Source organism: Trachemys scripta, chromosome 3, assembly GCF_013100865.1.
Source record: "Trachemys scripta elegans isolate TJP31775 chromosome 3, CAS_Tse_1.0, whole genome shotgun sequence".
In the NCBI taxonomy this organism is placed as follows: Eukaryota; Metazoa; Chordata; order Testudines; family Emydidae; genus Trachemys; species Trachemys scripta.
In genome coordinates, this window is record NC_048300.1 from 80,392,655 (window position 1) to 80,412,358 (window position 19,704).

At 41.5% G+C, this 19,704-nt stretch overlaps 1 pseudogene; it reads right to left on the minus strand.

Moving 5' to 3' along the window:
- Window positions 1-2,064: 2,064 nt before the first annotated feature.
- On the minus strand, window positions 2,065-19,406 carry LOC117874755 (annotated as a pseudogene).
- Window positions 19,407-19,704: the final 298 nt, after the last annotated feature.

A 19,704-nucleotide genomic window follows, 5' to 3' on the forward strand; every position in this document is an offset into this window, starting at 1 on the left:
TGGGTTGGGCACTGAAAATCACTAGCCAATTCTAACAATCTTGGCCTGCATCTACATCTACACATAGAAATTAGGGTTGGTTTGGAATTTTCTGGCAACATGTATTTTGGCAGAAAATGCAGTTTCTGGAAAATTTCACTCTTGCTGAATTTTTTTGATTTTCCTAATGGAAAATCAAAATGAAATATATTTAGTCTGGGGTCTGGTTGCCTAAGCAGAAATATCTCATTTCCAGGCAAGTTTGATATTAATCCGTATGTGCCTGAGATACTGCAGTGTCTCATGGAAGCTGCAGTTTGAGTGCGTCGTATCTCCATTCTCCTCCATGGGCTAGGCTCCCTCCCTGAACTACATCTCCCATGATACACCTCAGTCTCCCCTCTGATTTCTGCAGTGAATCATGGGACTTGGATGAACATTGCATCATGTGGATGTAATTTGGCCTCGGAGCCTGATTGATAGCAGAAAATGGGGATCTAAGGGTAGGTCTACACTTACCTCCGGGTCCGGCGGTAAGCAATCGATCTTCTGGGATCGATTTATTGCGTCTTGTCTAGACGCGATAAATCGATCCCGGATCGATCCCGGAAGTGCTCGCCGTCGACACCGGTACTCCAGCTCGGCGAGAGGAGTACGCGGCATCGATGGGGGAGCCTGCCTGCCGCGTCTGGACCTGCAGTAAGCTCGAACTAAGGTACTTCGAATTCAGCTACGTTATTAACGTAGCTGAATTTGCGTACCTTAGTTCGAAATGGGGGGTTAGTGTGGACCAGGCAAAAGACACCTAAACTACAACTCCTATGAGGCACCACAGCAGCTCAGAAGGACACAGACTATAATACTGAACCAGGTCAAAATGAAAAGTTTCAATTTGGGAATGTCAAAACATTTTGTTTCAGTTGAAAATGTAGAAATGAAACACGTCACCATTTCTGAATTGAAATATTTCAGTACTTACCGTTCTGCGGAAAATTTCAGTATCTTGACTTTTTGTCCTGATATTTTGAGTGAAAATAAATGTAGAAATATCAGAAGTTCTCAGGGGGAAAATTCTGCTTTTCAACCAGAAACATCTATATGTTATAGATAGATAGACACAGACAAGAGGGCTGCATGATACTTGCAACGAACACTATTTTTGAGAACAAGTAACCAAAAAAAATAGGAATGGGAGAACTCATTTTTCTAAATTTGGAATACACACTAACATCATTTGGGGGAGGGATAGCTCAGTGGTTTGAGCATTGGCCTGCTAAACCCAGGGTTGTGAGTTCAATCTTTGAGGGGACTACTTAGGGATCTGGGGCAAAAATCAGTACTTGGTCCTGCTAGTGAAGGCAGGGGGCTGGACCCGATGACCTTTCGGGGTCCCTTCTAGTTCTATGAGATACATAGATAGGTATATCATGGTTTCAAAATTGGATGAAGGGAGAGAAGAAATTTATGAGTCTGATGGAGGGGAAAAAACACCCAACCTCTTGGGCTAATACAAAGGAGTAGATTAAAAAGGGTCATTCACAAAAGCTCAGAAAGCACAATGATACCAGCAGCTATGTCAGATACATGTGTCTTGGTTTTGCCCAGGATGGGTCAGATGTGTCATGAGAAAACTCCCCACTGGTCTCCACACTTTTTGCTTTATTTTGATTTTGTATCCTCAAGATCTTCTCAGGGCAGGGGTGTCCTATATTTTGGCAATAGCCTGGTTATGCTAAGAGTACAATAGATAGACCGAAAGTTTCAAAGCCAACTAGGAGAATTAACCACTAATTAATTAATTTCCCATTAATTTCAGTTCAGTTGCCCTGGCTTTGAAAATCTCAGCCACAGCTTCCAGAGTAGACCAGTTAGCTTGCAGCAATGATACAAACATTTGCTACTCTGTATAGAGCTTATGACCATGAATAATTCAAGTCTCAGAGATCCTCTTATCTTCTATCAGGCTTAGGGTTGCCGACCCTCCAGGATTGTCCTGGAGACTCCAGGAATTAAAGATTAATCTTTAATTAAAGATTATATCATGTGATGAAACCTCCAGGAATATGTCCAAACAAAACTGGGAACCCTAACCAGGCTTCCAACATGTCCCCTCTGATTAAAACAAGATGAACCAATTAATAACATTTTTAAAACACTTATCAAATCAAAGATTTAAAAGGACACAGACAAATAATGAATGCAAGCAGAAAAACAGAAACAGAAAAGCTGTTTGGCTAACAGTTATCCTGGAGGGAATCAGCCTGTTCCACCAGAAGATAGCCAGATTCAAGTCACTGTTAATGTTAATGGCAAAAACTAATCTATTTGATGGAATTTCTATCGCTTTCTTACATCTGGATCATCTGGACACTCTAAGCCTAATTCTGCACTGACTTACATCAAATGCAACCCCCAGGAACTTCATGGGATTTCTCAGTGCAGAATTGGCTCTCCGATTAAATTGTTTTTGATAGAATGGTTAAATAACTGATGGTGCTTCTGGCTGATAACGCCTAAAAATAGTGTATATGATATTGAAGTCTACAGCTCCTTTCTAAGGCAATGCAATACAATGGGCATATGCATACATAAAAGATCTATTAAGCATGGTGAGATATCAAATTTAAAGCACACATCTGAGATAAATTGGTGGTATTAAGGACTAGAACATAATGATTTACAATTGGATACACAGAAGTTAGGATGATTTTTCCAGTGTACAAAAACAAGTGAACAGATCATACTAAGGGGAATAGTTGCATTAGGTTTTGTTGTTTTGCTCTTTAGGCCTTGCAATACAACCCATATTTCATCTTTTCTGCCAGTTTAGTTCCTGCTAAACACTCTTCAAATTTTCTGTCCATCTCTTTACTCTGAGCTTCAGAGAAATGGTTCTTCCAGTCACCAACCATTCCTGCAAACATGAAAAAAATATATAATCATTTGTTAGAGAGAAAGGATCATCACTCCTTGGTTGACGTTGTAACTAGCTTTCCATTGCAAGGCTGATTTTTGCACATCACAACCTTCACTCCCCCATCTATATCCTTAAGAATTGATCCTTTCTACTTGTGACTCTACATTTAGGGTTTGTGACCACAGGAGAATTTTTTCAGCAATGTATGAGGTGAAGTGTAGAAGCCATTTCTAAGATGTAGGATTTTTTAAAAATACAGGTAGAGTTCTTGGTATATCTTCTTGTTTTGGTCATACCATATCTCAGAAATAATTGGCCCCAGAAACATCCACTTTGTTATATTCAAGAGTCATTACACTCATTTACACCAGGTGTGATTTGGCCCCAAGTCTGTAGCTTTTTTTCTTGATAAGATGGTCTTCAAACTGCAAACTAAGCATGTGTCTTGTTAGGTGTGGTGCTTATTCTTAAATAAATGTAGGGGAAGACATCAGATTCTCCATGCACACTCCACCATTAGCAGCGCTGTTCTTGTGTGTCAGCCTCAGCCTCTGGCAGCCAGAGATCCTAACTCAGGACCTGATAATGCCCCCATGATTCATGACCCACAGAGGGGAACCACCACACATGAATCTGGTGTATTCTTTGCGGAGGTGGGGTGAACCGTCTTCAGAACATCTTCCACTTTCTCTGAAGCCCATGTGATCCACACATCAGGAGAGGAGGGCCAGTGGTGAGGCTGAGGGAGAGACAGACGTGGTCTCCCCCTGCAATGGACGGGATTCAATGAAATCCCAATGCAAGATAATAGAGCCCCATGCTAATGTGAGCTACAGGTAACTCCACTGTATCTCGGAGTACTTCCTGAGCTAACCAGTGGTAGTGCCAGAGTCACTGCAGCAATTGTATTGGGCGATTTCAACTTCTGCACTCATTGTGGCGCTTCTACATTAGCTCAAGATTCCACAGCCACTGACCACAGCCATAGCACTGGCCCAGGGACAGTCTGGCTCAACACCTATAGTTGGATGCACTCTGGATTTTGTCTTTGGCCTGGGATTGGAGGTGGATGTTACATGCTCGTTACAGTGGGGGTTATCAGTGCTACCCTAGTGGCATCAGAGAGGCCTTTCCCTGGCCATCCGCCCAGCAATAAAAGGTTCCTGGATACCAGCCCAGCAAGACAAAGGTCTTGAGCCACTAACCCTGGCAGAGGACTGTGCCTTCACATCACACCAGCAAGCTAGAGTTGCCAAGCCTGTGATGTCACAGGGGGCCAGGCTTTCACAACAGCCCTAAAAGATGGGGATGCTAGAGCCAAGACCTCATTAGAACCTGCGCCTTCAGTCAGGGGCGGCTCCAGGCTCTAGCACAGCAAGAGCGTGCCTGGGGCGGCAAGCTGCAGAGGGTGGCGTGCTGGTCGCTGTGAGGGCGGCAGTCAGGCTGACTTCAGCGGCATGCCTGTGGGAGGTCTCCTGGTCCCACGGCTTCGGTGGTAATTTGGCGGTGGGTACGCCGAAGGCGCGGAACCAGCAGATCACCCGCAGAAATACCGCCGAATCCCGGTGACCAGCGGACCGCCCACAGGCGTGCTGCCAAAGGCTGCCTGACTGCCATGCTTGGGGCAGCAAAAAACATAGAGCCACCCCTGCCTTCAGTTCACCCAGCCAGCTAGAGGTGCTGTGCTAGTGACTTCACTGCAAGAGACTGGTGATCATTTATAGGGAGTTTTCAGAAATGTACCTTTACAGAAGAGAATTTTCCCAAATGTTCCATGAGTTTTGGAGGATTTCTCTTTCATAGCTTTCAAGCGGCTCTTCTCTGCAACAGTCTGAATCTCTTCCTGACTCAGGGAGAACCCAAAGAAGTCAGCTATTTTTTTCAGTCCTAACGTCTGATTCTGAAAAAAAGGAAGATAAGAATGAATATTATTGAAACAACATTCCATTTGGATCACACCTGTGGAGTGATTATAACAGTATCTCTGAAGGTTTCGTACTTTCACAGAGCAGAATTACTGTGAAAAATCTGCAACTACTTCATTTTGCATCACTGAGGAACTCTAAGAGGTGTAATTTCCACGCAGGTTCTGTACAGCGGGCCTTGTCCTGAACGCCTCACTCATGCAAGTAGGATACTTTGGCTAAATGAAGACTGGGCTCTGTAGTTTTTATATGTAGCTGTGCATACAAGTGAATAATAATAATACCTAGCACTTTTGAGCACATAATTGAGTCCAGAGAGTTTGTATCTGTTAATATTCATAGACTTCAGGTGTGCTGAAGCAAAGGGCATTGCTAAGAAATGTGCAAATAAGGATATGTCTGAATATAGAATTCTGTACCCTTCACACACCAAATGACGGTGCATTTTGCCAGATACAACAGTGAGCTGAAAGAGCTGTTCTAAGGGGATTTGACAATAGTGGACATAAAAATAATAAGAGGAAAACAAGGAGAATCAAATAAGGTAATCAAATAAGGGAAAAAAAAGAATTTGCAGAACTTTTCATCCAGAATCAGGATGAAAGGCCAAAAATTAAAATTCTGCAATATTTTGTTTCAGAAATGCTGAAATGTTCATATAGAGCAGTGGCTCTCAACCTTTCCAGACTAATGTACCCCTTTCAGGAGTTTGATTTGTTTTGGGTACCCTCAATTTACACCTCACTTAAAACCTACTTGCTTACAAAATCAGACAAAAATTCAAAAGGGTCACAGCACACTATTACTGAAAAATTGCTTACTTTCTCATTTTACCATGTAATTATAAAATAAATCAATTGGAATTTAAATGTATAGTATATAGAGCAGTATAAACAAGTCATTGTATGAAATTTTAGTTTGTACTGACTTCGCTAGTGTTTATGTAGCCTGTTGTGAAACTAGGCAAATATCTAGATGAATTAATGTACCCCCTGGAAGATTTCTGTGTAACCCCAGGGGTACATATACCACTGGTTGAGAACCACGGCTATAGTGGAAATGTTGTGGTGTTTCCAAAATGAAATATGATCTCTGGGATACCCAGCAGATCACCTGCCAGGCAGGCAGCCTGGTGAGCTGGCCAGCCAAGGAATCCAGTAGCCCAGGGAGCTAGGAAGTCAGGTGATCAGGGAGCCTAGGAGCCCACCTGCCTGCCTGTCCATTCATCAAGCAGGCATCCCTGAGAGACAGCCACCCAGACTCCTGATAGTTTGGGGAGCTGGGGAGCCTGGAAGCCCAGCTCTGCAACTGCTCACCAGATGGGCTGCCAAGGAGCCTGGCTGCTGAGGAACAAGTCACCTGAAAGTTCGGGACAACCCCAGCTCCACCACTGAGACTGCCAAGAAGCATGGGAGCAGAGAGATGGGCAGATGGGGGAGCTAGCAGGACAGCAGGCAGGCAGGATGGCCCATTGGCTGGCCTGCCTGGTTTCCATTGAAAGTGTTGAAGCAATTTACATGTTCCCACGGAACACGTAGAGTCCATTGAATCAGCATTTTCTGTTGGAAAGCTGATGACCGCTTAGAGAGAGAGAGAAAGAGAGATTGCATTAAGATTTTTTTAAATAGATTTAGTGTGGGGCCAAGGTACTACACTGCAGGCACTGAAGAAATTAGATGACCCTGTTTTTATTTTATTTTTTAAAATCATCTCCAAAATACCTTGGCAATTTGCAGCAAGCTTTCTAGGAAAAAATCTATCCTACCCTATGTCACAGCTGTAAAATTTCAGGTGAATTTATTTCAGTTTAGCAAGGTTGGGTGTCAGGATCATAATCAGACTGAAAACTGAACACGTTTTCCCCACCGAAACTATTATACAAGTTGTTAGCGTTTCCCCATGGTCACTCTCCGTGTGTTTTGTGGTAGCTGGACATAATAAGAAGGCATGCTAAAGACAGCCTTGATTTACAAATGGAAATTGTTATTAGATGGCTTTGTGGATTTTGTCAGTGCTTCACACACTTCATGTTACTGTAATTTAGGTTTTAATGTAATATGTAGAATACAATCCCATCCAGCTCACTCATGTGTGAGATTTGGAGAAGTCCACACTGGTTACAGATGGCCATATCTTATTGTCCTCCATTTTGGCAAAATTTCCCTCTAAAGACAATTAAAGTTTTGACTGAGTGAGGACTGAAAAACTTGGCCGGTTTTATTGTGAAGATGATTGGTCTGAGTTTCAGAGATGCAGCGCACCCACCCCCCAGCGAAACCAGTGGGAACTGTAGATGCTCAGTATTTTTGAATATTAGGCCACTGGCTCACGTTAACAGTTTATGTTAAAAAAAATCTTAGGGCTAAATGAAGGCCTGGTGTAAGTGGGTGCAAATCCATTGAAAGATAACGGCGTTACACCTGCTTACAGCAAGGCTGATGTTGGCTCTTGGTAATCATTTCCCCATGAAGTGGATACTGTTAGATGTAGGCCTTATTCATTCCAAAGTCTCTTTGTTCCTAAATTCATGTTTCTTGGCACAGAGGATGAAATTCCATCCTACTCAGAGGTCTTGAACTAGGTCTATATGACATTTCCATCTGACTTATTTCTTCATAGGGTTTAAGTAGAGCTGGTTAAAAAATTTCCACTGAAACATGAGGGTTTTTTTTTATAAAATGTGTCTTTTTGATTAAATTTTCATGAAAATTTCTGTTTTGTCGTTTTCTGTCAAAAACAAAATGAATTGTATAGGCCTTGCATGGGCTTAGTAGCTGTGTTGTTATCATTAGTTATGCAGTTTCAGTATGAAGTAAAGATTCCCTAAAACAGCATTAACTTCACCTCTTTCAGCTCTTCATAGGTTATCGCCATAATATTTTCATCAGCCACGTGCTTGTTCCATTCAACTCAATAATCAAAATAGGAGCCCCGGCATACTCGAGGGGAAAAAAAAAACAGAAAATCAGAATGATTCAATAATTATGAGGCAAAGGTGAATTGAGACGGGGACGTGGACTCCTTTTATAGGCTTAGGCTGACTTCATGGTGTCAGACAGGGTTTTGAGGTGAGGACTACAGTAACACATTTTGCCACTGCTCCTCTGAACAGAAGCAATAAGTGTTCCTTCCATCTGACGGCTAGTACTGGCCACTAATGGAAGAGCACACATCTGCTAAGTGCAAATGACTAAACACCCTCATAACCACCTTAGGGACATAGCATACAAGCTGGAAAGCTAGCCAGCTGAACGTTCCAGCACCACTACTTTTTGCCAGGGAGACATCCTGTCTGACTGCTGGCTGGGTCGAAAAGGAGTCTTTCCTTTGCACTGATCCCAACTACAGCTGAGTGAGTGATGGATTTTTTTGGTACAGACACTAAACTAAAAAAAATAAAAAACAATAGTTTGATTTGAACCAATAACAATTTTTAATTTTTTTAATAAAAAAAGTAGAAAAAAAATTGGTTTAGAAGCAACCAAAATGTTTCACTTGACTCCAAACAAATTTTATTTTGAATTATTCACTTTGATTCAGACGTTTTAGGTGCTTTTCTCCCTTTTTTGTGGTAATTTAAAAATGAAGTGCCATTTTGAATAGAAAAGTTGAACAAAATATTTCAAACTGAAAAAGTCAAAATGAAACGATTCAGAATGATTCAAACAAAATGTTTCCTCTGTTTAGAAATTTTGTTTCTAAAATTAGAAAATTTCTAAAATTACAAAATTTAAATTCTAAAATTTAGTTTCAAACAAAATTATTTATCAAATTCAACCTGAAATCAGCAAACATTTTTGGCCCCCCAAAAAACAATTAGTGGAAAACACTTTGCTCACCTCTATTCCCAAGAATTTTAGCCTTCTACCCAGTAAATGAATTCAGCTTATGCATCGATTAGCAGAAAGAAAAGTTATAGGGTGAAGTTGTTTTGAGGGCGAGTATTGGGTTTGGATTTCTAGGCCAGCATGCTTATGTTTATTTTAGTAAGTATTAGCATAGTTGGTAATATAAGTCATATTTAATTTCCTAAATCTGTGTTTCAGATTATATAAGATTCAGGGTAATGGTGGTCAGGCCATAAAAGCTTACATGATTTATTCAAGATCACAGAGGGAGTCAGTGTCAGTGAATAAATTATCTCTTGATTTCAGGGGTCACAGTCTGATTTCAATTACATCATTTATAAATCTAGAATAACTTTAAGACCAAGAAGCTTTTCTTGAATTATAACAATACAACTGAGATCAGAATCTGCCCTGCGTCTTCCTGAATCCCAGTGCCCAGTTTTGCCAATGTACTAATTAATCAGAATAGCTAAAAAAACCCCAGAAAAACAGAGTGTACTTTTTCCATTCATAAAAGCTGCAAAATACTCATCCCATGAGCCGAAGGAGGGAAGTGTAGGCATATTGTTGTGAAAATGGAAGTAAGATACAGCAGTGTCTTTTGGACTTCGAACTAGCAGCAGTATCTAAAAAACATAAGTAAATGAATTATTTGTTTAAAGGTTGAAAGTTAATACAAAAAAGTTTGTACTTTTCCTAGCACAATGAGCACTATGGTAATACAAATAATTAACAATAATTAGGTAAGAAAAAGTTTTATTTGTTTAACAATCACAGCATCAGTAGATTCAGTTTAATTAATTTTGCCTTATTTGAAAAATAAGGAATGGCTAAGCTCATTAGCAGGATATTTCTGCTGAAATGATAGCAGAGAAACAGTAAACATTTAAATTGTCAGCAATAGGTTTCAGTATTCATGCACCATGTAGATGAATGGGGCCAGTTTACTCCCAGGCTAAAGCTATTCTTTCAGTTGTTTGCTGTCCCAGTACATAACACTGTATCAGTTCACATGCAGAAATCTTATCTTCACAACCATAAAACCTAGATGGAATCATAGAAAACACAAGGCCCTGCATATAACATAGAGGAAATCCAAACGGGTCTGAAAATGCCATTACAGTGGGTATTTTCTACGATACTGTAAATGAGGACTCACCTTGGCCTTGCTTTTAAAAATAGATTTTGGCAGGACTTGAGGAGGGAGATGTGTTGTTATGATTCTTCTGACAGGTAATTCCTTCATCCTCTTTAAATAAAATTGGAAAGAAACATAGAATTAAATAGCCTCTTTAATAGAATTTTATCATTTTAAGAACTATCTTTTTTTAAAAAAGTAGACTTAGCAGGAAATAATATTTCTTTCCTGCCAATCCAGAGGGTGATTATTTCACTACTATTAACATACGGCAGAATCTAAGACAAATTAGCATTAATTTTTCCAAGGCCTTCTTGAATCTCTCATTTCTTTCAAACTTTAACTACCATGCTCCCAATTATTAATGTTCCTTCAATTCCCTCTAATGAATGTGGCCCCATGTATGTTGCTCCTCCAGAGGAAATACTGTGCAAGACCCTGTTCTAACAGTATTTCCAGCCTGACTAGAAATAGGGGGCCTGTTCTTTTGAGATGTCCAGCTGAGTTTAGGCAGAACCAGTGATACACTCATTATCTAATGGCTGACAATAAGCACTTCTCTAGGACCTCTTAGGCTAGGTCTATACTACCCGCCTGAATCGGCGGGTAGAAATCGACCTCTCGGGGATCGATTTATCGCGTCCCATTGGGACGCGACAATCGATCCCCAAATCGGCGCTCTAACTCCACCAGCGGAGGTGGTAGTAAGCACCGCCGAGAAAGAGCCGCAGAAGTCGATTTTGCCGCCGTCCTCACAATGGGGTAAGTCGGCTGCAATACGTCGAATTCAGCTACGCTATTCACGTAGCTGAATTTGCGTATCTTAAATCGACTCCCCCCGGTAGTGTAGATGTACCCTTAGACATTCAGATAAACAGAACTAGCAAACCAGTCTGCAATAGCATGACTCCCAGTAAGGGTGCATCTGGTAGCTTTGTGCCCTAGCAGATGGATAAAGCAGTACTGGTATTCAGGAGACCTGAGTGTTTGTGTGCAAGTCATTTCTCCACTCTGTGCCTCAGTTTTACCTTCTGTAAAAGGGGGATAATGATACTTACCTCCTTTGTAGCTTTGAGAGCTACTGGTTAAAAGTGCTATATAAGAGCATGGTATTATTATGCCTGTCTAATCAGTATCTTTCTATAGTTCCAAAAAGACAGACAGGTCACTGTGTCACAAAAATCAGCATCATAGCTAGGGCCCTACCAAATTTATGGTCCATTTTGGTCAATTTCACGGTCATACAATTTTAAAAATCATAAATTTCATGATTTCATCTATTTAAATCTGAAATTTCCCTATGTTCTAATTGTAGGGGGTGGTGACCCAAAAAGGAGTTGTGGGGGGGTTGCAAGGTTATTGTAGGGTGGGTTGCAGTAATGCTACCCTTACTTCTGCACTGCTGCTGGTGGCAGCACTGCCTTCAGAGCAGGGCAGCTGGAGAGCGGTGGCTGTTGGCTGGGATCCCAGCTCTGAAGGCAGAGCTGCCGCTAACCACAGCGCAGAAGTAAGGATGGCATGATATGATATTGCCACCCTTATTTCTACGTTGCTGCTAGTGGGATGCTGCCTTCAGAGCTGGGTGCCCGGCCAACAGCCACCACTGTCTGGCCACCCAGCTCTGAAGGCAGCGCAGAAGTAAGCGCGACCCCCCTAAAATAACCTTGGAACCCCTCCCCGCCAGCAACTCCCTTTTGGGTCAGGACCCCCAATTTGAGAAACACTGGTCTCCACCATGAAATCTGTATAATATAGGGTAAAAGCACACAAAAGACCAGATTTAATGGGGGGAGACCGGATTTCACAGTACAAGACAGGTTTTTCATGGCCGTGAATTTGGTAGGGCCCACTCACAGCTCTGTCTAATTGTCCTTAGAGATGGGAAATCCAGTTCAAACAGAGTAAAAACAACCTAAATCTTGAATCAAAACAATTTTTTTTTCAGTTTGATAAAGTGAAATGCAAGGGGCGGCTAAAGCATAGTACTGGTAGTCCAAAGACCTGGGTTCTTCCCTTTCTGGCTCCATCACAGACTTCCCATGCTACCACTTTCCGATAAAGGAGAGACAATGTGGCAGTGGGAGGAAGAGCATTACTTGAAGACTAGTGAGCTGATGTTGGGAGTGTTTTGGATGGATGAGAGAAGGAAAGGTGGAGAAGGATGGAATATGGGAAACGGGAAAGTCGAAGGGGGAAAGAAGTGGATTTTTCAAAACAATTCCGATTAATCTGAATGACCTGGAGACAGGATGATGTCCCCCCTACCACAGCAGAGCCTTCTAGGTCAGGGTTTGAGATGCATTGACAGGACAGGGTGAAGATGTTTGCATTCAGGGATTTCTCTAGACCCGCCCCCCCAGGAGAGGTTTACACCCCCCATGAATTTCCCCAACACCTCCCCACCCCCAGTTTCACGCAGTGTTTCCAATTTAGTTGTTGGTTGGAAATTTGAATTGAAATTCAAACATTAATACACACTTTAAAAGCATATACAGTATATGAGAAAATACTTGTACCTGAGAAAGCATAATGGGTTTGAAAAGTATGAACAAAGACTAGCTTCCTCATACAGCTGTTGTTTATGACAATGTTGGCACATTCATTTTGGCCATGTTGGCCTACCTTATAATTTAAAATTATGATTTGTAAGCAAGGTCTGAATGAGCTCTCCCCTGACAGCTAGTGATGAGCCAGGGGAGGGGAGAGAGGCTTCAGGACCAGACTGTATTTACATGAACACAACTACTCTGCCTAGGTATCCAGCAGACAGAGCTGTGCTGTCCAACTTATCAATTTTGGCTGGTATTGGGTTACAAATCACTGAAGTATTAAATGTGGGGGTAATGAAATGTTATCTTTATTGTATGAGTAAAGGGCAGCATAACTGTACTTAGCCTGACTGAATGAGGGAGGTCTCCCTCAGTGCTTGATTTGTGCTAGGGCTTGCCAGGGCTGAGCCCCGGCACCTCTAGGCTCGGCAGTTCATAGCCCTGGTACCTCTGGGCTTGTCACATCAGTTATGAAAGTAACAAACTTCCTTGAGCCCCAGCACCTCTTTCATTACAAATTAAGCACTGGTCACCCTCAACTAAACTGCACTCCCTAAGCAGGAGGGTTGGATGCCATATCCTAGTGAAGAGAGAGAAGGTGGAGCACAGGTGTTTTGCTTGGTGGTGTGGGCTCTGCCTAAGAGTCAGAGGCACTATTTGACTTGTCCCTCTCTCCTGTTTAGAGAGAGAGCTGATTAGGCTTCATAGAGAGTCTTTTGGTTTGTTAAGTGACCACTAGAGCTGAAATCACTGATAATCAGATCCAAATGCTTAGACCTGCTGCAGGACAGCATTTCTGTGGAAGAGACAGCCCAGCCTGCACTAGCAGTGAGGTTCCCCCACTGAGAGCTGAAATCACTGAGAGCTGGGTTGAACCTCGAGAGACTGACTCGCAAGGGTCTCAGTGGCAGGTGGCAGCAGAAGATGACAGTGCAGGGCCATTGGGGTGGAGCAATAGAGTGAATGGTGGCATGACAAACAACAGCGGCCAGAGGATTGGACTATGTTTTAGTGACTTCACTCCAGAATGCTAGATTTGTGACTGGGAAACTTATATAAATATACATTTTCTAGTAGGCCAAGATTTTTAAAATGCATTATTTGCCATGCTCATTATCTCACATATTTGCTATCTCAAGAGATCATTATTTTGGGGAGTTTCTGTACTAAACTTTTTGTTTATTATAATTATTTTTTATGTAAGAATGGCATATTGGTTCAGACCAATGGTCCATCTATCCCAGTATCCTGTCTTCCGACAGTGCCTATTCCAGGTGCTTCAGAGGGAATGAAACAGAACAGGGAATCATCAAGTGATCCATCCCCTGTCGTCCACTCCCAGCTTCTGGCAAACAGAGGCTAGGGACACTCAGAGCACGGTGTTGCATCCTTGCCCATCCTAGTTAATAGCCATTGATGGACTTAGCCTCCGTGAACTTGTCTAGTTCTTTTTTGAACCCTGTTATAATTTTGGCCTTCACAACATCCCTGGCAAAAAGTTCCACGGATGACTGTGCATTGTGTGAAGAAATACTTCCTTTTGTTTGTTTTAAACTTGTTGCCTACTAATTTCATTGGGTGACCCCTGGTTCTTGTGTTAAGTGAAGGGGTAAATAACACTTCCTTATTCATTTTCTCCACACCAGTCAAGATTTTATAAGTCTCTATCATATCCCCTTTTAGTCATCTCTTTTCAAAGCTGAAAAGTCCCAGTCTTTTTAATCTCTCCTCATATGGAATCTGTTCCATACCCCTAATCATTTTTGTTGCCCTTCTCTGAATCTTTTCCAATTCCAATATATCTTTTTTGAGATGGAGTGACCAGAACTGCATACAGTATTCAAGATGTGGGCATATCATGGATTTATATAGTAAAAGTGGAGAAGCTTGGTTTGCCAGACTGATCAGCTAAGCCAATACTGACAACCTATATGAAAAGGCTGCAAAACACCAGGCCTCTGGACTGCATCAACATGCAGAAAGCCTTAGAAGGCAGTCACTGACAAAGCCAATTTTAGAAGAATTTAATGAGGCTGTTAAGAATGCTGGAGACACAACTCAGTTTATGTGAACCAACATGGCTGTTGCATCATACTTTCTATTTAAGCAAGACATACCACACACTACAAACTGGAGGCCAATGTTAAGTGCATTGTCACTTGTTAATCCTGAAGCTGGACACTGGTTTAGAACAAGACTGGCAAATGCTCACTATCTTTCTGAAAAAACTCAGCTGACTCTCTAGAAGGATGGGGTGCAACAATGAAAGATTCAGCAGTTGAAAAAGTGAAGAACTCTCTCACCATATTCAAAATATGTGCATACATGGCTGATGAATGCACCAATGCAAATAGGCATCAAGTATTAAGTCATTGCGTATGTTATCTTGATGTCTGTGGTAGGCCAGTAGATGCATTCTCGATGTTCAGGTTATAGAAGCTACTTCAGCTGCATCTGTGACATCTTAGAAGAGTTAAATGCTTGTAAACTGAACCCTGAACAGATGGCTGCTTGTGCATTTGATGGAGCTACAAACTTCTCTGGAAGACATAGTGGATTACAAGCTTTGCTCAGAGAAACATGTAACCCTAATCCCTCCTATACACACTGCAGAGGCCATCTACTCCAGCTAGTGCTAGTACAAGCTGCAGAATCTTCAAAAGACATTAAAAAGCCATAAATTTAATGGCTTTTATACGTTTTTTTTTTTCCAGAAAGAGTCCAAAAGGACTGAACATCTTGGAAACAAATAGAAGTTACACTGGGATTGAAGTTCAAATTAGTCCAACCTGGGAAAGCCTGCTGGCTTTCCCATGAGTGAGTCTTGGCTGTTGTCTTAAAATTACTGCAGCTGTTATTATTGGCATTGGAAAGTATCCACCAAGACAGGACAGATTTAAGTAGTGAAGCTGGTGGACTACTTTTGTTACTAAGTTCAGAGAAGACTATCACCATTTTCTCTCTTGTAAGTCTACTGTTGAAATCACTTGGGTTATTAAACAATGTCATCCAGGCATCTGCTACAACAGTAGTAGATCTTTGTCCGGCAATAGAAGCTACCCTTGGATCTATCACAGATATCCATTGAAAATGTACTGGAAGAAGCAAAGACTTCAGTCCAGAAGTTGACTAATGAAGGTACGTATGTTGACTCCTTAAGTGAAGAAGACAAGAAGTGTTTGTTAAGCCAGCTGAAAAAGTACACAGACTTGATTCTTAGAAATCTACAATAGCGATTTCTGGATTCTACTCAACCGCCACATAGCTTTTACAGATGTCTGTCTTATAAAACACCTATAGTTGAGTGGAATGAGGCACTACCAGCAATAGGGCTGCTATGTGATCAAGACAGAATAGAGAATTTTGAACACAGAGTGGAATAGTGTATGATGAATGAATGAAGATTTAACAACTTCTTTATCATCACTAGTGGTTGGACCCCATCTTTGTGCTATGTTTCCTGGGATGAAAGAAGTAGGAATTCATCTCTTGCTACGCCCAGTCACAACAGCTACAGTTGAGTGTTCTTTTTCCTAATTCAATAGAATTTTGTGTTCTGAAAGAAGTCGCCTTCTGCCTGATCATGATCATATCATGAAGGACTGGAAGTAACAGACACACAAGGGGACACCAAAGAGTGCAAAATTACAACAAGAAACCAAGAAGGATGTAGATATAGTACTTCATAGCAGGCTTAAGTAGTCAACTTTAATTTATGTGATGATTTTAAAACATGAGTTAAATCTAATAAAATGGTTGTGAAACATTTTTCAGTTTTTACTCTGGTGCCATACAGCCCCCCTTCACCCTCACAGTCTCAACCCTCATCGGCCCTCCGCCCCCTCCCCCCTGAATATTCCAACACCCCGCCTAATTTCAATTCCTGGGAAAACACTGTTTGCATTGCTTGTGTTATGAGAGCTTTTTGGCCAAACAGAGGACCCCATAAGACGAAGTCTTCGATATGACACCTTTCTCAGGCAATAAAATCATTTACGTACAGAAACGATAAAATAATAAAACACACAAATTCTGTCTACAGGGAGTATACGTGGCATATCAACCAGCTGTTCAGCAGCTGCAGATTCCGTGAGCTTTTTACTGGTGTTAGAGGTTGTTCATCTAGGATTAATCACTTATCTCTTGAGTTTTTGCTCCTGTTGATCTCTATATTTGACAGTGAATGAAACTTCTCCTTATGACATGGGAAGTAATATTTGTCCAGTAATTGTTGTTCATTCATATGCCCACTGTCTTTTTATTTACTCATTGATCTGCACGTTTTTCCCTAATCTTTGGGCATTTTTGCCCATTGACACCTCAGAAAAGCTATAGACCAAGAGGAAGTATAGATCCAAATATTTCTGCTGCAGTTCTGGCTTCCAACCAGATTTATGGACCTGTCATGCTGCCAGCAATAGGTACACGGAGCCAGGAAAGGGTCCCAGGGGCAGGTCCAACCAGATAGTTGATATGGTCCCTCAGTTTCACCATATGTGTCCCCGAAAGGATCAGTGTTCCCTTCACACCCCTCCCCGCCCTCACTCTTGGGCAGATTACTAGATCTGTCTTCTGTGGGAGAACTGTGCATGGGCCTAGGGTTAGCACCCGGCTGTGTTTACCCCCTCAGTCTGCTCTCAGTTTTGGAGTAATTTGGTGCAATACTATGGCCCTAACACCATTCAGTGTTATCTAATGTCCTTTTCCTGCAATAGATGAACGCAATACCAAATCTTGATCTTGCCTCTCTCAGTGTGGAGCCCTTCCACACTCTATGCCCCACATAGATCTGTGGAGCAGTGCAGAGATTGAAAGGGGAAGACCCTCAAGGGCAGCAGCCATAGAACTATTCCCTACTACCCTTTTCTCCGAAAGCAGAGTCTGAGTGCTCTCCCATTGCCTCCCCTAATAGCTCTGAAATAAGGGGAGGGGTCTCTCCAGCTGAATGAAATCCTGGGAAACCATGAGGCAAAAAATCAATCCTGGAGCTGACTGACAGTTTAAAAAGGAGCTGTTAGCAATCAGAATGGGAGACTCCTAGGCAAAAGACATCCCCTGTCATGGAAAATAAAACGGAGAGGGGTAACAGAAACTCCCCTAAACCCCTAGTCCCATTCACAATTGCCTGTTTTGGGGTGGGGGCCCTGAAATCCTTCCTCTCCACATAGTCAGCTCTATGGGGACAGTAGTAGTGCAAAGGAGAGAGTGACCGATCGGAATCTAAGGAAACCCCGTGGTGAGAAGGTCATTTGCATGAATTATCCACCCCTTGTCTGAACTTCCATGGTTTCCAGTCATGGACTGGCTAAGCAAATGCACTGCACCCTGACTGTGCTGACCTGATCACACCTTGGGGGAGGTAAGAGTCCTCCATAGCCTGTAAAATTCAGCCATTACATTTTATCAATTCTTAAATATGTCAAACAGTTCATATTAACATTTCTAATATCATCCCATGCTGACCTTAAATTTCTCTGGATCCCCAAATTCTAGACGTGGAAATACAGATAATTCATTTGTAATATTAATTCTCTCATTAATTTCCTCCTCTGTATATTTTGCAGCTATAATTTCTAAGTCATGTAGGATTTGATCAAGCCAGTTAGTACCTGAAACAAGATAGAAACTGGTTTAAAGACTACGGAAGTGAAAATTGTCACAACAAGTGTTGAATGTATTTAGTTGCAAATACCTGTGTATGATATCAATTACTGTTCAAGAAAAACATTAACATTCAACGATAGTAACTAACTAAACTGAAATCTTACTTTGATACAGGAATATTTTCCTGTTGTTAATGCCACAAGCTATGAGTGAACAGAAGTGTCATATGATTGGGCCAAGTAATCTGTCAACAAACAGGAACAGTCCTGTTTGTGAAGAACATACTTCTTTGTGATTAACAATTTAGTTATAAATCACTAAATTAAAAACCATGGTTTCTGGGTGAATTCATGTTACAGATAAATGTAGTCACCACCATTGTCACTGACTAGGCTCCTACTTGCCAATCCAGGGTAAGCCATTAGCACTAGCTTGACCAAAAGCCAACTATACAATAATGGTTTCTAAAAAGAAGAAATCAATTTGGAGGAAATGGACAGAAACACTTGTGATCACAGTTATGTGAAATCTGGATACCCTCATATCTGTGAGTCACATTGTGTTTTTTCTCACATTTCAGTTGTGTAAATTTGGAATCATTCGATTGGCTTCAATTGAGTGTTTGCAGATGTACAGCAGTGGAACTGACAGCGGAATTTGATCCAATTTTTCCATGTGAGACTTGCTGAATTAATAAGTGAAGGAATTGTTTTTCAAAACACCAGGTCTTCAAACTCAGTCAAATTGACAGTCAAGCTGTTTTCTTCTTAGCTCATTCATCATCACAATGCAAAATATTAGTAAAGGTTTGTTGGCTGTTTGAATCAGATCTACAATGAGACACACATGAACATTTTATAATGTGTCTCCTCTGATGTTTGGATGCCACATTACAACCTTATATCTTTCATGCTTGTGAACAGGAATTTTTGTTCAACATGTAGTAGATCATGCTATCAAAGATCAAGAAATCTTTTTCTGCAAGGTACATGTTCATAACACTGGACATATGGTTACTTAAAATGTAAATATTCAAAAGGAGAAGAAAGTAATTGATGGTCATTAATGGCTGAAATTATTATTCTCATCTCATTCATCTGAACAATCCCTAATACAGTATCTTCATGATGGACAGCATTTTCTATAAACTGCAGTCATGTATAATCATTGTATTAAATGCTGCCTAATCATTCATAACTATAACATTTCAAATTTAATTTTTGTAACAAGCTAGCAATATTCACCATTTTTAGGGTATCCCGCTAGGATCACATCGTCAGTCCTGGCTTCAAAAGAATCAAGAACTTGGATAGTTTTCGGGTTGCAAAAAGCAGCAGGGCACAAAATTCCCTTATAGGAAAATAGCAGATCTTCAGGGGCTGCCTTTTCACTATCAGCCAATGTCTTATTCAGATATTCAGCTAATGTCTTTCTGCTGTTATCCATGTTTGTGAAACTCTCTATTCACAGAGACTGAGACACAAGCTGTCTTTTAGCGAAATAATTGTGGTAGTGATGTACAGTGTAATTTAATGGTGATGACACTCGCTCGGGCATGAAGGTAAAAGTTACTGATTAATTTGGAGTGTTTGAGGTTGAAAGGGGCTGTGCCCGGTCCCAGAATCAGAAGGGGCCCCGGACAGCCGGATCCCCTGGCCGGCTCAGCTTGCTCTGCTCCCTCTGCCCCGCCTCTGCTCCACCCCCACTCCTCAGAGGACTACAGCAGGGATCGGGCGCCCTGCAC